Genomic DNA, 18178 nt, shown 5'->3' with positions numbered 1-18178 from the left:
TTCAGGCTGGTGTGGTCTTACTTTGGTCATCCTTTTGCTGCCTGCAGTACGGTGCCCATTCAGTGGGCATCTCGAGGCGGGAGAAAATGGAGCTGGTAAGCACGAGTCCAGGGGCTGCTTGCCCTTGTAACTCAGCACCGTTGCTACAGGGCAGGTTTGTCCTGCTTGCACAGCGTGCTGGTTGAGCTGGGCTCAGTGCTCTGCTTGGCCTGTTTTCACCCCTCTCTGAAAAGGGAGTACCAAGTAAATACTTCAACTATGTTAAACTGTATTGGTCTTACAATGTCATTCCTAAGTTTTGGGCTCATTCTGCTGAGGGAGCAGAGGTAAAGTTTCATTTTCCTGATTTGGGCTGCACTTGGGAAGGTTGCAGAGCTGAGAGCTGACAGGAGCAGTGAGAGCACTCGGGGACACTTCAGTGGTCAGCAGCTTTGTCCAGGTGATCCAATAGCTTTGGGGAGCTGTCAGGACGTAACTCTTATTGAAGCTGCTTCTCTTTCCTCCTGTTTGACTGAAATCCTTACTGCAAAGCATCACACCTGCATGAGAGGTGATCAGGAAATTCATTTTTACTGGGTAGGAAATTGATTTGTATTTCTCAATGAAAGGAAAAAATGGACTCTAAAAATTCAAATTTCTGTTGTTTTCTTCAAGCTACAAAGCACTGTTTTGTTCCCAAATGCAGGAATTACAATGCTTGCTTTGTTCCCTTCTTGTTTGCTTTTCCTTCTTTCACTTTTCCTTTTTTGATACTGCTAATGAAAAAGAGAGACTCAAAAAAGAGGGGAAAGAATGGAGGGGGAGTGAGAATAAACTTGATGTTTCTTTCTGTTTTTTTTTTTTTTTTTTTTTTCTGCTAGAAAATAAAATATGTTTTTGATCCCAGTTCGGTGAGTCCAGAGAAATTGTATGCTAAGAAACGAGCCTATTCTCAAGTATTTATATCTCGCAGTGCTCTGATATGATTTTTACTTCACCCTTCAGACTTCTTAAAGGGAAGTAAAAATAGTGAGCTCCTAATGCATTCTCTTTTCCATTTTGGTACCAGTGGCAATAGTTGATGGTAATAAAACAATTCCTTCGCTTCTTATCTGGCCACTCAGTCTTTTCTGACTCCCCAGAAAGGTCCAAGCTGCATATTAACAGAGGTATATGAATGTCCTTTGCTGTTTGACACACTTTGCTATTCTGGACGTGAATCTAAAGAAAAAAGCTGTCAGCTTGGGCAGATATGAACATCCCAGGTGTTCCACTGCAACTCGAGAAATAGCTGGCCTACTGATTTATATACCTTGTTAGATGCTCTGCTCCTCTTCCATTTGCTTTTTTTTTCCTGAAGGCAAATTTCATTTCTTTTACTTGAGGCTTCTCGCTCACTGTTCGATATTGCTCACTTGTAGCCCATTAACTGAGCTGAGTGGGAGCAGAGGAGAAAACGAACGAGGCAATTAATAAAGAGCAGTACAGTAGCAAGCTGTAATGTATGGACAGGGTGTGTTGGTGACATGCGCGTGGCTCCACTAGGAGTGACTTAAAGACACAGCCCTCGATGTCTGTCTGAAAAACACGCTGTGGGCACATAATTAAAGGCTGCATGATGGGGCACACACATCGCGAGGTCAAACATATTCCACTGATGGCATTAATTCATTAATTTGTTTACTCGTAAGCACTGACCTTTTCAGCTAGAATATTTGTTTGAGTTAAATGCACATAATTTCTTATTTTTTTTAAAGTATACTACAGAAGTCTTTGAAACCTTCACAAAGATTATCAGTTGGTTTGGGGTCCTTAAGTTATAAACAAAGTCCTGTGTTAATTAAGTCGGGTAATAGATCAGCAGAAGTAGAAAACTTGTGTCTTCTCTTAGATTTTGCCAGAGGGTTTCCTAGCCACTGGGGACTTGTAGTAGTAATGTTTTACAGTAGATATTGCGGAGATCACCATGCACGTTGCTGCTTTTCCTTAAATGCTTCTCTGACTTGGATCCCCAACCTGTTAAGAGGTGAGCTGTTCCTGAGGCAGTGTTGCTTGCAGAAATTGTCTCTGCTGATTCCTGGCATTCCCCCAACCAGGCTGTAGCTCTGGGCTTACCCTCCCAGCCCTGAGCTGTGCCCTAACATGAATGCCCAGCATTTTCCGGAGCATCCCCTGCAGCAGCCCAGTGACTTGTAGATCTGCATTTTCCCTTTCTCTGAACTTCAGCCCTAGGCTGACTCACGGGCCAGTGAGCCAGAGTTTAAGTGAGTCCTTGCTGCTGTGAAAGCTCGTTTACAACAGAAGACATCATAATTATGATCGTGGCTGTCGTGGACTTGTAAAATAATTTGGGTTGGAAGGAACCTCAGGTGAGCGCCTAGTCCAATCTCCTGCTCAGAGCAGGTCCAGTTATCAGGAGATTTGCAATGAGACTGCTACAGCTGGCAGTGCTGTGGCTCCCAGAAATTCTCCCACTGTGGAGCCATTCAGAAACCCTCTGGACAGCCTGGCCTGGTGGAGCCTGCTTGAGCAGAGGAGTTGGACCAGATAATCTGAGCAGGTCCTTTCCAGCCTCAGCCGTTCCCTGAGGTTCTGTCATCAACCGTCAGTTTAGAGTGGACCAAAATGGATAGACTTGTAAGGAAAAAGTACAGAATTAGTCATAGGAATTGTTCGTTTAACATATTCATGAAATATTCAATTGGTTCTAAGTGGGATAAATAGAAAAATAAATATATAGATGAAAGAATGAAATAATTCATCAGAACTACTCCTCACCGCTTAGAAAGGCAAGTGCTGCTTTCCCTCGCTCGGGCTGCTCCATCTGCTTGAACTGCAGGCTCCTAATGCAAGACATCCTGCTTTTCTCTGCTTTAACTGCATCGTTCGCATGGCAAAGTGATGTTTTACAAGATAAAATAACCCCTTTTCCCATCACAGCTCCTGAATGAGTTGGTATTATCCCACTTCTGCAGCTCAGGAAACTGGGTCAGAAAGGAGAAGTGACTTGCTGGAGGCCACCAGAGAGCTTGGTGTCGGAGTGACAATTAGGGTGGAGGCACCCCAGGATAATCAGTTGGGTCCTGCCGTTTGCTGCATCCTTCCTACACTGGAAAATGCCAGTAGTATCACATCTTTTTGTCTTTGGAAGTGCTGGATGATGACAACTCTATCTCTTTGGATAAACACACCTTTAAATACTTTTCTTAAAACTGCAAAAGAGTCCAACTCCCAAATTCCTTTTCCAGTTCAACTTTATTTTTAATGCAGATTTTCCAACTTAAACACATGGGCTTTTCTTGAGCGCTCAGACACCACATTGACATAAGCTGGAGCAGAAACCATATTTAGGAACCCCTGAAAATCTTCTTTAGTCAGAAGCTTATTAAATGCAGAGCAAAAAATACAAACAGCTAACTTTAAAAATGGCTGTGCTCTAGTTCTGGGCTTCCCACTTTGCTCCCTAGCACGACGACAGATGTGCTTCTGCATTCACCGTAGCCGAGCTTTTTCTTGAAGGTCAGGTGCTAGGGGTTTAAAAATGGTACGTGACTGAAATTAAATTGCCTTGCCTGTTGACACATCCTCTAGTTATGTGTGCCAGTATATAGTGTATATTTAGTGGCTTCTGCCACAGAGGCTTGTTTGTGCAGGAAAACAAAGGAAGCTGCCTGCAGTGAAGAGAGCAGGTACAGTAAGCACTCTGCTTCTAATAAGCTATGGTGGATGAGTCTTCCAGACAAAATTCCTCTTCAACAGCAACAGCCAAGTGCATGTGTGTGTGTGTTAGGTGGGTTTTTCACCTGCGATGATCCAGTGTTTTACCTGATTTCGTTTCCTGTCTCTCCTCCTCTCTGGGCAAGTTACTGAACAGCACAAAATGTGTCGTTTTTGGAGACCAATCTGGCAGAGCCAGATCAGGGGTTGGTGGCGATGGCTTTTGCGGGGGCTTGGTTGTAGCTTAAATCCTCTTTGTGAGTATCTTCCTTGCGGTGTCCCTCACCTCTCTGGGCTCCTGCTCCAGTGTAGCAGGGCAGTGTCCGCAGCCATCCCAGCAGCCCTCTGCTGGCCTTGCTCCAGCCTGTGGACACCCTTCTCCTCCAGAAGGCACCAGAGCACTGTGCATTTGCCATCTATTCCAGCCTCAACTCAGTCACCTCACGTGGAAAATACTGTGTGCTCCAGCATGGGTGAGTTGTGCTCTGCCAGAGGTGTTTTCCTGAGTGCTGTTTTCTGGTCCAGCTCCCGAGCAGCGTTTGGCACCTCCAGAGGGGCTTAGCCAGGCTGCCTCCCTGAACCCAAATCCCTGAATTTCATGTGAAGGCATGCTGTTTGCAGGAGACAGGCTAACGATACTAAAATACGTCCTCGTGTCTCTCTTCTTTCCAGGCTACTAGAGTTAACCCAACTCTTTTTTTTTTTTTAAAGGGAGGGTTTTCAGGCATTGACATCCTACCTGTCTTGCACTCCTGCGATGACATGCCCTGCCTGAGCCAGGCTGTGGAAGAATAAAGGCACCTTTTTTGTACTGAGATCTGCTCCCACGTTAGGGTACTGAGCAAGGTGAGCAGGAAGGGAATGAAAGATGCTGCGACCTAGCAAGGAGGCCAGGGGTAGGAACCTGGGATTTTTTTCAGCATGGTGAGAGGCCTTCCACCTTCACCAGTCGAATGTGTGAGACAGCAGGAGCAGCAGCCTGGAGTACTGGTGGCTTCTGTTTACACAGTCCGAGTAAACGGCCCAGCTGATAAGGCTCAGCTTTCATAAGGCTGCAGGGCACTCTTCCAAACCTGGTCTCCTAACCTACCATCAGAGAAAGGCCATGTCCAGCAGAAGCCAGTTCAGAGCAAGTACTTCTTCACTGCTGGAAAATCCACCTTTCTCCAAGGGCTTTCAGTAGAGACTGGGTTCCTATCTTGGTGTCCAATGTAGACTGTATGATTATCTTCTTCCTTGGTGCCCCAGGGGAGGGATCTCTTGGATCACCACGTAAGGTAGTGGGTAGGTTTGTGGCATCTATCTCCCTCTGTTTCTGGATCTCTTTAGCATTACATATTTAAGCTAGGTCAGTTATAATGCAGCTTGAAGCTGAAAGATGGAAGAACTGCAATTAACACAATCAAGCCCATATTTTCTGATGCACAGCAATTGTTAATGTAGACAAGCAGACAAAGACTTCTCCCAGCCTATGTGTGCATGAAAACTTAGCAACCACATCAATAAACTGCTCGTGGAGATGCTCTTGAATATTTTTGTATTTTAGCCTTGTCATCAGCAACTTTTCAAGATAATTACGTTGTGTGGAATGATTACTACAGAATGAAAGAGCAAGCTCCAGGGTAGTTTGTCTCTATGGCAGTTCATTTTTCAGTGATATGAATGATGGTCTTAATCAACAGGTCCGTGCAGTGGAATAAATTCCACGTCTCATCATTGCTTTGGGGTGCGGGTTATTTTCACTGATAGCTGTTTTTTGTAACCAGAAATAGCTCCTGCTGCATCCCAGCAAAGAAAAGGACATATTTACGTTAAATTAGTGTATTGTGCTTTATGGCTGACATTCGCTAGGATCTGGATGCCTACAGTGTTGAAAGAGAAACTGAATTCAGACTCTGTCCTCAGTTAATTCTTGGTCATCTTTCTGGAGGGGCAACTCCAAGTCCGTGTTTCAATACGTAGCCAGCTGTTAGTTTGTGCCTTTCCTGTTTGCCCCTGCTAGTACTGAGCTGAGCATCAGTGGAAGTAGGTAATTAAAGTCACTCAGAGCCACCATTAACTAAGTGGATGCTTGTTAAGGCTGGTCTTAGTGCTGCGTACAAAGCATGAGCAGAGCCAAGGAAACAATTGGGCTGTCTTGGTTCTTCTTCCAGAATTTTTCGTCTTCCCTAAAGATTGTTTAGGGAACAATTTCTTGATAATATTTTGTTGCCTGAAAATCAGGCAAAATCAGTTTACCAGGTTTTTCAGCCCTTTGCCCAGGATGTAACTAGTGGCCGTGTCCCTCTGCGTAAGAATTCCTTGGCTGGTGAGCACAGCTCTCCAGCAGCCTTGGTGAATTTCTCAAAGTGGCCAAGATGCAGGAGGCTTGGTTTCATCAACGGGCTTGTACGCAAGTGGTCTTTATTCTGGTTGCAGGTGAAATTAAACCAAGATTCTTTGTCTGAGTTTGCCATTCACCTAATGAAAAAGTTCATTCACCTTTATTAATCTTTTAAATATGTCCATTTATAATTAAATATAGCCTCTTCACTAAGTATTAGGACATACCCCATACTCAGCTGTAATTGCTTAAATGTGTGTATTTATTCACGTTGACTCCTGATTGTCTGATGCTTTAACTATAAGATTTACTTGGGCTGGGTATTTTGGTTGTGTTTTGTTTTCCCGGCAACTTGCGTCAAGTAGCTCTGGGGTAGAAATAAGAACGCAATTAAACATGCAGAGAAGTGACATTCAGTTGAATGAAATAATATTAACTGTACTGGATTCGGAAAGAAAGACAGAGAGGAAAAAAAAGTTTATCAGATATTTTGCATTCAACGCTGGTTTATTGAGCAAAAAGGTAGTATCACTTGAAATCAGCAAATTGAACCAATTTATGGTCTCCATGTTCTTCTGATTTTTCTAACCAGCAGCTCTCAGCCTTGTCTCATTTTATTTACTGGTAATAAGCATCCTGCTTTTCCAACTCCAGCTCTTTCAAAGCTAAAGCAGCAAGGTGAGAAGATGCTATATCTGCTGCAAGTTCCTTGTGCTTAGCAAACCCCAGTGCTAGCAGCATATCAGAGGCCCCTTTATTTTTTCCTCTGTGCAGCAGGATTCTTAAATGCTGGCCTTATAAAGGCAGGAAGAAATCACATATATTCAGTAAAGGTTAACCATTCACAGTGACACTATATTTATTAGCCTTGGAGTGGAGACCAAGGAAATTCATGTTTACTTTCTGTGTGCTTTAAATGTTCTTGAGAAGTTTTTATCTTTGGTCTTCCTGAAAGCTTTCCCTCTTGCTTACAGCATCTTAATGGCTCTTCAAAAGATGAATAAAAATGCTCAGGGAAAGTAAATCTGAGGAGCCGTATAGAAAAAGAACCAGTCTAAAACTGAAAACTGTTCACCTGGGAAACAATAAAGATTGCACTGTAGCATGCAGTGAATACCTCTCTGGATTTTACTGAATTGTCCCTGCATTAGCACAGAATCTCAGGAGAAACACGAAGTAGGTAAAACCAGAAATACTTTAAATGATTTCTGGGATATTAAATTCACAGAGACCAAAGAATGTTGTGCTAGACTATTTATTTTGTACTACTGTGGGTAAGCCAGTGGATATGCACTTAATTTTCAATTGTAGGGACCAGCCATTACATGTACTGTGTGGGCCAAATCCCGCTCTTATTTGCAATTACTGAAATCTTACTGTAGCCAATAATCCTATGTGAAATGGGCAGCATTTCAGCTTTTGTGTGATGATACAAGTTGTGGTAGAAAACAAGAGCAGAACATGTAACTCTTCTTTCCCACTATTTGCCCATAAGTGACATTGCAAAGATCTCAGCAAAGAAGAACAGATGACAGCAGCCTGTCCTCTGGAGAAATGGCATGTTATTTTGAGCATTTTTTCAAAAGAAAAGGACTTTTGGGGTCTATATTGGGTCAGGTGAGCTTCTGTCATCTGTGATCAATGTAGCATCTATGGTAAATGATGCTTGTGCTCTTTAACTTGTCCAGAATTTGTCATCTTGGCTGTTAGCTGCTGACTGATGGGTTTGAGCAGCTCTGGGGATGGGTGATCCTCCACAGCTCTGCTCCAGCTGAATGCTGGTGGCCAGTAGCCATCGTTGCCAGGACGGCTAGATGGGGGAAGTCAGTGCCATAGGGTTTATTTAGAGACAGCTGTGGTAGACTTTAAATAGTGACTGATTTCATTTAATGTTTTGTATTGCCAGGGTACTTGTGTATTTTCCAGTATTAATGACATTTTCCTGGCAGAACATTGCTGTATCATTTGCTCTCAATTTGCTTCCAGGTCCTTGTCTGGCTTCCTTGTGGAAGTGACCCAAATTTTGAGATGGAAGTTCCCAAGAGCAGTGAGTACTGTCTGCGCATCATCGTCTGCACTGTGCCTACTACGATGGCTTCCATCTGTGTGAGCTTCTGAAGGATACCTGCATGCCACTGTCAAACAGCAGAGCTGTATCCTCAGCACCTTGTTCTCTCGAGAATCATCCAGGTACCGAAACACTAATAGCAATGCTACCAGTGTCACTAATATATGCACTCTGGGCTTCTTTTGCTTGGGGGCAGCAGGTGGCGTTTCTCAGGGGGAGGCACCGTGCTCAAGCTGTTCAGTAATGCTTCTCACCCTCTCACCTCCTGACTATTGAGGTCCGGGTTGCTGGATGAACACTTTGGCTTGTAGCTGAGGAGAGAAGCACTTGCTGTAGATGGTGATATTCACATTTGCTTCCTTATTGACATTACAGCAAGGGAGAAAAAAATCTGTCCCAGCTAGTAGCCTCATAGCCTTAATAGATTGAGATCTCCAAAATTTTACCTTATAAATCCTACATTTGCAGATCAAAACTGGCATATGGCTCTGTGTGCATGCAACAGGAAAGCACAGAAAACAGGAGGCTCATGCAAAGCAGGGCGATAATCAGTAATAGCACAACTGCCATCACTTACGCAATTATAATAATGAGTATTGTGATCCTCATTGTAATATCACAGCTTGCTATTGCGGTAAGAGGTGTATATGTTTCTTTAGTGTATTTTATTTTTAAATAAAAAGGGTCAGATAAAGGAAGGGAACTTTAGTGACAAGGTGCCATGCTGGAAATAAGGGGTATCTGGGCTCCCAGAGAATGTAAGCTGAGTAACCAGATCCACCCTGCTTTGGTTCTCCACTGTTGACTGGAAGAGGAAGCGTGCTGGTTTTCTGGAGCCACAGATCTCCTAGCCCTCAACCCTGTGCAAGTGACTGCAGTGTCACCGTGCCTGCACCTAAATCCAAGCAACTCATCAAGTCCGCAGGCATTACCTAGGATTATCCAAAGGCATCCTCCCCCTTGGTACCTCCTGATGGCAAAGCTAGCAGAACTCAGCCATTCCCACCTTCTCTTGGGGTCTGTGGCACAACAGACACGTCGTGCCCCAGCGACGCTCCCCAGGGAGTCGGGTGCCCACACGCCTGCCACCCGCGGGCTGAATCCCCCGGGACGCGCCACCCCAGCAGCGCCTCTCCGGCAGCGGTACCCGCAGAAGAGGGGGATCTCTCGTTGCCATGACAATCAGCCTGTCGGGATGAACATTTCTTTCTGCAAACGGCAGTTCAAAGCTTAAAGCGATGCTGCTGCCTCTGAGTGCCTGCTAGTGCCATGTGCAAACATAGCTGGGCAAAGCCTTAGGAAAATGAGGGGAAAAAGGAAAAAAAGCCAGCTGGTGCTGTGCTCCCTTCCCCACTTGGGCTCCGAGCAATGGGGGGAGCGATTGCTTTCTGTGTCTTTGTTCCCAGCTCTGGCACAAATCAAATGAAGCCTCCCTTCCCCCAGCAAAGCACACGCACTAAGCTGGAACATGCCAGAGTGAAAACGGATTAAAAAGAAAACTCATCCCTGCCGCTGCAGATGGGTATACAGCAGTGAGATGGAGGGTGCTCTGCTCCAGGGCTGCAGACTGCTGCTGCTAATGGGGGGCTCAAAGCAGTACGGTTGGGGGTCCTGGGGTATCCACTGTGCCCTCCTCTGCCTTCTGCACCTCTAACAGCAATGGGCCTGGAAGGGCATGCACAAACCTGCTGTGGGTGTGAGCCCAGGAGTGCAGGAAAAGCTGGAGCTGCCTCTTGCCACGCTGGGGGGAGCTCCTGAGACAGGAAAAGCGCTGCAGCGTGCTCCAGCCGTCCCAAGTTACACCCCAAAACCATAAAAGCGGGTATATTTCAGGATGCTCTTGATAGCAGATGCTGGAAGACAGGTTGTTTCTTTTCAGGCATTAGATCCTGAAGAGTCAAGGTATTTTCCTCCTGTGTAGATAGGCCTGGTGTACATTTTAGACACTCTTATGTAGATCTCTTATGCATATAACTTTTTACATAGGGAATCTGACTTTCTTAGAGCCGTATGACCCTGGGGGCTGGGAGGACTGAAGTTGTAGGTTTAGGTGACACAGCCTTGCACTGTTGATGTCCTTTTCCCTCATCAGCTGTCCCACAGACTGGGGGACGTATACCAGCAGGTGGGGACCCTTTCAGCCAGCCCCATCGAGAGAAAATCAAGTCAAAAATCCTCGCCCTTGCTACAGTGTTTGGCTGCCATTGAAATACAGGCTAAAGCTGGTGAAAACCTCTAAGAAGTGAATACAGGATAAGGACAAATAAGACTGTATTTCTATTGTGCTGGCACTTTTCTTCAGTTTTTGTTTCTACTTGCTTCAGCCGCTGGGTGCTGAGCAGTGACGATAAACCCCAAAGGCTCCATCCTGTGTGGAGGGGATGTCTCCAGAGCAGCGAGGCTCAGCAGGGCTTATACCCTGGGATGGAAGACCCAAGGTAACCCCACAACAGCACCTGGCAGAGGGTCCAACAGGGGCATGGCTACGAGGTGCGATCTGTGGCCAGACTGACTCAGGAGTGATGAAGGGCTCTCGAGCCATGGTCAGTTGGACGCAGCATTCCCAGAAAGAGCCAGGACCACGCTCCCCAGAAAACGCTGCTTTTCCCTGGCGTTGCTGTGCCAGCTGGAGTGGATTAAGGGAGGAATCCCTCATTTGGGAAGGGGGGACTCCTTAATCCCCGAAGGATTTAAAGATCCTAGAGAGAGTAATCACAGCTGGATTAGTGTCTGCTGGGGAGCACGGCGGGAGAGGGCAGTGTGGCACCGCCAGCCCTGAGCTTGGTCTTCACCCGTGTTTGCAGCTCCTTTTTCCTGCCCCGTGTCTTAGATGTACTCAGGCAGTTGAATATACAAACCCCACTGAAAAGAAGACATTACAAAAGTGTTTCCATATTCAAGCCATGGGGGGTTTCCTCCAGGTGAGAGCTGTGTAAAACATGGCTTGGGCAGGTGACAAACGGGGAGGGTTTGCTTGCAGCTGTCCTTTTGGTGCTCTCACAGTGCTTCTGCTGTAACAGACCAACCAAGCCTTTAGCCAGAGGAGGTGCCTGGTGACAGACACAAGCTGGTTAGGGCCATCCCTGTGCTCCCCAGAGGTAAGCTGGCCTGCAGGCATGCGAGGACACCTGTAGGTATTGCCTTGGTGACAGTTCCCCAGGACTGGGACTGTAACTTCTGTGGTTTGTGCTGGCTATGCCAAACCCAGCTTCTCCGACAAGGTGCAACTTCTCTTGTTCATTTCTTTGAAGCCCAATCCCTATAATGTGGAATTTTTGTACAACTATATTATAAGTAAAGCCTTTATGCCAGCCAAGACATGTTCCTGCTGGGAGATCCTGCAGCAGAAATGGACTGTATTGGCTTTTGCAACTGGCCCTGGTTATTGCCACTTATTATCACCATTATTCCCTCTGGGCAATACTGAAGGCGCCTCGGCACACCGCCCCAGCCTTGCAGGGGGGGCTAATCACCTTGGCTTTTGATCCATTTATTATGTTCCAACAGTCTTCTTTGCACATGCCTTTGCTTTCAGTTTTCAGATCCTCTGGACCCCTTCCTGCAGGCCTTTGTCGCCCCCCTGATGCTCTTCTGTCTGGGGGTGAGCTTAAAGCCCTCTCCTTCTTCTGTATGAACCCACCCTCTGAAAGCGACATCACTGATGAGGTAAATACATCAGCACAGCAGAAAGGAAAGCAATGTAATAACAGAGCTGCCAAGAGCCCGGTGCCCTTTGCTTAAATCACAGGAACAGACTGCAGCAGGGCAGGGGGCTGTTCTGATCCACTAATATTTCCAGTGTGAATTTTGCACAGGACAGACTGTTTCAGCCAAGATCCTCTTTAAAGCATTCATTGCCTGATATTGAAAGGAATTCAGTAAATACCTCCAAAGATCTGATCCCCAATCTCTGCCATTTGTTGCTGGATTGAGGGACAATGTTTTTCCCTTTCCCTCCTTTGCACGTGTTCAGCCACGCTGCTGCAGACTGAGTTCTGTGTGCGTGCCACCAGTGCCTGCTTCCAGGGGACTCCGCTTGAGAAGTGCCCGAATGTGGCTGTAGGTGTGTAAGCCTCTGAGGACCAGGACTGGTTCGTTGTGTGTGCCAAATGGGGTCGGTGGTCTCGGTCTGCTTTCTAAACCAGGTCGGCCGATGTTAGCAAGGCAAGCAGAGCAGGCAGCCTGGTGCTGCCTCCAGCTGTGCTCACAGGAGACCCAGAACGGTACCAGCAGAAGGGCTGCAGGGAGAGAACAAGGTGTCTTGGCAAACCTGCACACGTTTCTGCAGTAGCCTAGAGAAATCCGTTTGCAGCAGGTTGTTTTCCATCTCTCGTGCGTGGCCATCAGCGTAACTTTATAGCGTGCAGGGTGCTCAGAGGAGATAATGCTACCCAAGAATTACAGCTAATAGGGAGGAGTGGGAGACAGATGAAGGCTTTTTATTGCTGCCATATGCTTTAAAAACCCATCGTCTCTCTTGCTACAGTTGTAGACAGGAACTTCTTTACCTTGGGAATTTTAGTACAACTTTAAAAGAGCCAGGCTAGCAGTGCCAAGGAAGTAACCACCTGCTCGTCCCTCGGACACCTTCCTGCTCCTGCGTGCACTCCACATCTCTTCAAAGCACCCTGCCCCAACATGGGCTCCTTCCTGTTTTTTCCACCTTGATCCAATCAGTGTCTCCTCCCTGAGATGGGACACTCATTTACTTTGAAAATAGACTGCGAAGACAGCCCAAGAGTTTTACTTCTTCAGGTTACCTGTCTGCCAGAGGGCATCCTGCCGAGAGGCAGGAGATGGATCAAAACCCGCATGGGAAATGTCTCTGAAACTGCAGTGCTGGTTTGAGCGTCCTGTCGCTAACCCGCCAAGGTTAGCGCAGGAAAGGCTGGAGCTGATTTTTAAGTCAGCACGCTGCTGGGGAAGCAGGGCAGGGATGTCTTGGCAAAGCCACTGGCCCATTTGCTCTGACTGCTAAAGGACATGAGGTGGCTTCTGGTGTCAGAGGAAGGAAATGAGCACTGGTATCTTCAGCAAACTAATTTCAGGCTTGTACCAATTCCCCTTTCGGTTTAATATAATCATCTTCGGTGTCTGCTTTACAACAATGGCTTTGTACTGCTAAACCTTTGCTACGTATTAGCAGAGGCAGCTGGAATTTGAATTTGATTTTGGCTGTAGTGAGAAACCCTATACCCAGCACTTGGCAAATCTCTTGAATGCAGGAGCACGTCAGTATATAAATTTGCTCTGATCGGTATAATTTTGAAGGCTTAAGTAAGAGAGAGAGAATATATTCAGGGTACTTTGATACGGGTAAAGGAACTATAGAAAATATTCTACCAGGTGATTGCAATTATGCTATTCTAAAATATTAGCCTACCTAGGATTTTCTGCAAAAAACTTGTAATAGAGAAATGCTTTGGGTTGCCAAATAATCTTAATGCAGTCCTTTGTACACTGCAGTATAAGGGTGAAGTACAAGTGCACGTGGATGAAGTGAGTGGTGAGAGCAAAGAACGGCAGGAGCTGGACTAATGCAGGGATGGGGTGGTGGCCGGGCAGGATCGGGGCCAGGTGGCACGTCTGTAAAATGGCACCTGGGGAGATGCAGAGCACGCTGAAATGGCAGCGGGCTGGACTGCCTGCGTTTGCCCCTCTTCTCATTTGTGCAGAACTCCTGCTGGCTCCTTTGCCGTGCAGGATGCCAAACTAATAGTCACTCTTGGCATTACAACGTGTGTAGGACTCAGGGTCTGGCCATATGCTGAAACAAAAGGAAGTACTTTGGTTTGCGGTTTGGGGAGGGAGCTGGAGGCATTCCCAGTGACTGCCTCTGCTGACAGCTCGCGTCCCTTTGAAACCTGTCCAGCTTCGAAAGGAGCAGCATCTGACCCTGCTGACTCTGCAGCGGTGTGCACAGATGTATGAACCCTACCGTGCCGCTGCAAGTTCTGGGTCCTGCCCGCCCTGGAAATCCCTGGGGTCTGCTTTTCTTCTGGAGCTGCTGTTAGAAGGAGGAGAGCTTGGTACCTGCCGGGTGGGGAGCCAGGGCTCCTGGCAGCCAGGCAGCTCGCCTGCAGGCTTGTTGCTTTGTGAGAAAGACGTGGATTTTTAGAGAGGATTCTCTTTACTTAGCAAAAACAAGTGGTACCAGAAAATAGGAGCACATGGTTTTGAGGAGGGGCTCAGGTTCTTCTCTCAGCAGAAAGAGTTAAAAACTAAAGTAATAGCAGTGACTTTGCTGTTTGAGTTTGTATGGGCAGAACAGAAAATGGGGCTTGGATAAAAATATCATTATCAGTGTTGTGGGCCTGATAACTGAGCGTTGGCTGCCTCTGGAAAGGCAGTAACATGAAGAGGTGACCCTTCATTCCCATTGCCTATGCTGGTTTCTGGCTTCCAGGAAGTATCCTGAACATTGTGATTTACTGAAGAGCTGGTAAAAGAAATGCAAGTTATATAGTCTGCCAACCCTCTGAGCCCAGATCTTCTGAAACAAACAAAAAGGGAGCCTTCCCATTTCATGCATGTAGAGAAGGAGCAATAATTTCGAAGCGCCAATGTGTGACGGTGCTCCAGGACTTCGAAGCTGATGCTTGCCCATTCCCCGCTTGAGGCTGTAGCTGCCGCTGTGCAAAGGGACAGAGCGGGTGTAATTCCTCAGGGACCTTCACCAGGAGGTTTGCACAACTGCTGGGTTCGGCCTGCTTTGTTCCCAAACCCACCATTCCTGGCATAGCCCAGAAGACCCGACTGTGCAGGCTTGAGGACACAGTCCTCATCCTCAGCTGTTGTGTCGAGAGGTTATCGCCCGTTAGCAGAGGCTGCAGCTCCTTCCAGCCTCCGCTGTCTAACCTCTAACCCATCACTGAGCCTGGCCACTGGGAAAAGCTGTGCTAGATGCCTGCTCATTTGTCTTCTCCTGCTGCCAGCAGGTGACCAAGCAAGCATCAGAGACTGCACCATGGCTTCAGAGAAGACCCATGTGAGACTTGATGCCTTGCAGCTTTTTCTCCTCGGGCTCATAGATCAGTGTAGCAGGAGATGGTTTGTCTCGTGGCGAATAGCTGACTGCGGGCCAGTTGGCAGCCCTGCGCGGGGAAGTCTGTGTTAATAACAGAGCTGGGGTTGATGCACGGCATCGCTAAAATGGATTGACAGATTTGCAGAGAGCAACTTTCATGCGTCCCATATGTTGTTGGCTTCTTCTGGGTGACTTTAAAAGAAGGGGAAAAAAATATTTTGCTGTAAGAAAGTAAGATTATTTGTGTACCTGGGGATTGTTTAAGCAACTCTTTTTCAGCTTCTAGCTTGACACGATATGGTCAAAAAACAGCAAAAAGGCATCAATTCATCATCTTAGGTGTGTGCACAATGAATTAAGTAGATATAGTTTCCTGTGGCTCTGATAGCAGGCACAGGAAAGTTCCCATAAAATTTGGGAAGTTTTGCTCCCTAAGAATGGCTGACCTAACATAGACTGGCAAAGTTATAATGCTGCTAAATGGCACGGTAAGTCTAGGCCACGCTGACTTATACCTGCTAGAGATCTGGCCTGTTATCTGTACTGTAACTTTCCAGGAAACATGAAATTTAGCCCTTGGGTCAAACAAGAACTTTTCTGAGAAGTGCTAGTTTTGCTTCTCTTTGTTTCATTTAGGCAAACACGTGCAGCACAGACCGTCGGTCCTGATGAAGTGCCATTGTTTAATACTGAAAAAATGCACATTCAATATAGTTTGCATTTCCTAAAATCTGTATTATTTATTTGACAGTATATTTTTCCTTGGAAAAAAAAATCTGCAGTTATTTATTCATTCTCGCCCCTTGGAGAGCTTGCTACCATCTGTTTTTCTTGGCTTTCCATCACCCTTTTTTTTTTTTTTTCACTTGTTCTTCTCCCACTGTGCACCACTGAAGGACTATACTATACATTATCTCACAGCCAAATTATGCAGGGTATTGTAAACATGTTGTAAACTTTGCCAGCTGCAAAGTCAAGGGCTCTGAGAGATCTTGCTAAGCACTGGAAACGCTCTTTGAAGAAAGAAGGCAGCCTTCTGGAAGCAGATTTGCAGGGCAGCGTGACATAAAGGTATGATACTGCTTTTGCAAAATGCTGGAGGAAGAAAAGCAACAAATAATTGTGCTCTCGGATCACCATAGCTTTACCATAAAGACCACAAAGTCCCTGAGACAGTATCTGCTCGGAACCCACTGCTACAACCCAGCGCAGCTCCTGCGTGCAGGTGCCAGGGCTCTGCACCCCAGTGGGCGTAACAGGGATCGGGGCCTGATGCAGCCCCGGCACTGCTGCGCTTGCGGCCAGGACAGGGCCACGCTCAGCACACTGCAGGACTGGAGGCCCCTGCACGTCCCGGGGTTGTCCCCTCTGTTGGAGAAGTGATGGCCGCACCCGGCGTCCTGGGAGGATGCTTCACGTGCAGCATCTCATGCTCTTGAGTTGCAGGGCTATGGCCTCATTGCTGGCCTTGGAAATACAATTTTAAGGGGGGAATTAGAGCTGTAAGGATGACGCTGAAAAAAATCTACAAGAAATACCCCTAGTTCTAGATCTTTGTCCATCTCTTGGTACTTGAACAATCAGGTAGCACGCTCCCGCTCCACCCAGCATCCTTCGGCCATCATCTCTGGGCAACTGCTCGCAGCTCTTGAAAGGCTGAGTGCTTCCAAGATAAATAGCTGGCCAGGACATTCATCTGCAATGTTTAGGGAACTCAAAGCCGTCTTTTAAATTATTCCATCCATACTTCATCTTCCTTTTCAGCAGTTAGTGAAACGCATCGCAAGTTCAGTCGTACTTACATAATATGGCTGGGAACGGCCTGTGACTTATTGTCCTATTCCTACTATTTCTACAGTGTTAAGAGCTTAAGGGAGAAAAATTGCTTAGCTTAGTAAGATTTATTTTTCTTTTTGCAAGGGATGGACGATGGTCTTTCAGCCCTGGAAGTATTCTAGTGAAAGCTGCTTCTTCCCTGAAGGGTCTTTTATTACTCTTATGGGCACACGTGCATAGGCTTGCACACTCGTTAAGGGGTGCTGATTTAAATGAGGGACTTTAATCAACAATTTCCATCATGACTTAAATCAGCTAGCAGGAAACACAAAATTGATTATTTAAATTAATCTTGTTCTTCATTTGTACTTTTTAATTATTTTCCTAAGGAACAAATGGTAGTGATTCACTGGTGCCTAGTGCTCTCTTTCACTTATGCTCAGGATATGCTATTACCATATTTATTTAAGAATCTGCATGGTAAGTCTGAAGTTACTTAACGCTTTCATTTTATGTTCTAAATTGATGACTGACACCTCTACTACGTGACTAATTTTAATGCTAATCTGTGTCAAGGTGTGCAAGCCAAGTAAGAAACATACATTAGTTAGTGTCTTCTAATTTAAATCACAATAAAATCTTAAATATGATGGATATACAGTGTAGGGAGAAGAGCGCAATTACCAAAACTTATTCTGCATTTGAAATGGATGTTCTGAGCATGGAATATTCTTGCAGACCAGACTGCCTTTCCAATCACCAAACCCTTATAAGGGCTCATGTTGGGAAAAATAAAATAGCCTCTTATCTCTTTGGTTTCGATCCCTGATTGTTTTCTCCATGTTTAGTGAACTGAAGGAAGGGAAGTCTTTCTGGGCATGTGGAGGAGAAACATCTCTGTAATTGGCTTGGCAAATACTTCAGTCACTTCAGTAGCTTGACTTCTTGAAAAATTAGTAGGGGCTTATTTCTATCTACGGTATTATTGCAGTGCGGGCTAGGCCATAATATTCAGTGCCATCAATTCAATTTTAATTTAAATCATTGAATTTTAAAAAGTGTAAATACATTTATTATATATATTTACATATATATTTAATATCTAAAATCCTATGCTCTCATTTTTTTGGGAAAAGAACTTACTGCACTTTCATCCTCCTGGTTTTTGCATCAGTGCTACCTCAGGGCACCTACGGTGAGTCGAGGAGCCGTATCTCTGATTCGTGCCACCGTGTAAGAAAAAGCTGAAAGCAGAGTGAACCTCTTCGGGAAGGCTTTGGGGCCTGTG

The 18178-nt window shown here is 45.9% G+C and overlaps 1 protein-coding gene across 3 annotated transcripts in view; it reads left to right on the top strand.

Annotated features, from left to right (window-relative positions):
• The window catches only part of PAK5 (p21 (RAC1) activated kinase 5), a 122180-nt gene that overhangs the window by 8845 nt on the left and 95157 nt on the right, over window positions 1–18178 (top strand). For all 3 annotated transcript variants that reach the window (XM_083828917.1, XM_083828915.1, XM_083828916.1), the window contains exon 2: window positions 8006–8209. The gene's annotated coding sequence lies outside the window, so the exon portion shown is untranslated. The remainder of the gene's footprint in view (window positions 1–8005; window positions 8210–18178) is intronic.

The sequence above is a fragment of the Anser anser genome, assembly GCF_964211835.1.
Source record: "Anser anser genome assembly, chromosome: 3".
NCBI lineage: Eukaryota > Metazoa > Chordata > Aves > Anseriformes > Anatidae > Anser > Anser anser.
The sequence above is the reverse complement of the archived record's forward strand: the minus strand, read 5'-3'. Positions and strand labels throughout refer to the sequence as shown.